Source organism: Ctenocephalides felis, unplaced genomic scaffold (genome assembly GCF_003426905.1).
Source record: "Ctenocephalides felis isolate EL2017-DRISC unplaced genomic scaffold, ASM342690v1 CF-g0.4_SCAFFOLD_03326, whole genome shotgun sequence".
Taxonomy (NCBI): domain Eukaryota; kingdom Metazoa; phylum Arthropoda; class Insecta; order Siphonaptera; family Pulicidae; genus Ctenocephalides; species Ctenocephalides felis.
In genome coordinates this window covers 33,223-34,378 of record NW_020539480.1, presented here as the reverse complement: position 1 = coordinate 34,378, position 1,156 = coordinate 33,223, and positions in this window count along the sequence as shown.

Sequence of the window (1,156 nt, the reverse complement as noted above, 5' to 3'; positions counted from 1 at the left end):
AAAGTGACAAGCGATAGTCTTCATTGAGGCACATCAAATGGTTTTTGAATTTCTGAAATTGGTTCAGGCGTTTTTGAGCAAACGTCGATGAAAGGTCTAATTTTGACAAATGCCGTAATATTTTAATATGATCTAGAAGACTGTGGTATCTACTGTCAAAAAAATAATAATAACTAGTGGTGCATGGCATCGTGCCTTAAGGCAAATTGCTGGAACTTCCCGTACCGTAATGAAATATTCGAGAAATTTTAAACGTTTTCAAATATATTATTACAAATACTGTAACTTTCATTATTTTTGCATTATCTTGTTATATCTGAGCAAATCAAATGTAAAAATAAATCAATTTATCTCTAGAACATTAACCCAATCGTCATTTCATTTCGAATTCAATTTCAAAAAAAAATATTTGCCTATTTACACAAAATTGAAAAAGTGCTCCCGTATAGTCAGAATTTGCAAATAATTTTGTGCGACATTTTCACTTATACTGTGCTTGGCTTGGCGGCATTTTTACATTTTTCAATAGTTTTCACAAAATTGGAAAAGTGCTCCAGTACATAAACAGTCTAAACCGCACTTGGGTCAATATTTGCACCAGAGTGACGCTTAGACTGTGCTTAGCCTGGTATTTTTTGAATTTTTAATCCAAAATTACAAAAATATTTTTTGAAAAAAAAATTAGAAACAAAAATTTTTTTCCAAAAGCAATTATTTTGTTGAAACAAGCAGAAAGTTCTTTGAATATTTTAAATTGGACGCTTAGTTCTCTCAAAAACTGCCATTTTTTTACTCTGTATCTCCGAAACCGCTGTGCCTAACTCTGCCAAAAAATTAAAAGCACTTTTCCCCGTCATTACGAATTGAATGTTTTTGGATCATACAAATCGGATGATCCGTTATCTCAAAAACTTGATTTCTATTTTCTGGACTCTTTGCTCCATATCTCCGTAACGTCTGGATCTCCTTTGCCAAAAACTAATCAGCACATCTCCCTATCAATAGGAATTAATGTTTTTTAAACCATTCAAATCGGTTGATCCGTGCACCCGAAAACGTGGACGAAAAAATGCTGACATACAAAACAATTTTCAAAATCGATTCAGAACTGCGGGCTAAAACGGGGCCGAAAATTTTTTCACTTTTCTGCTATTTA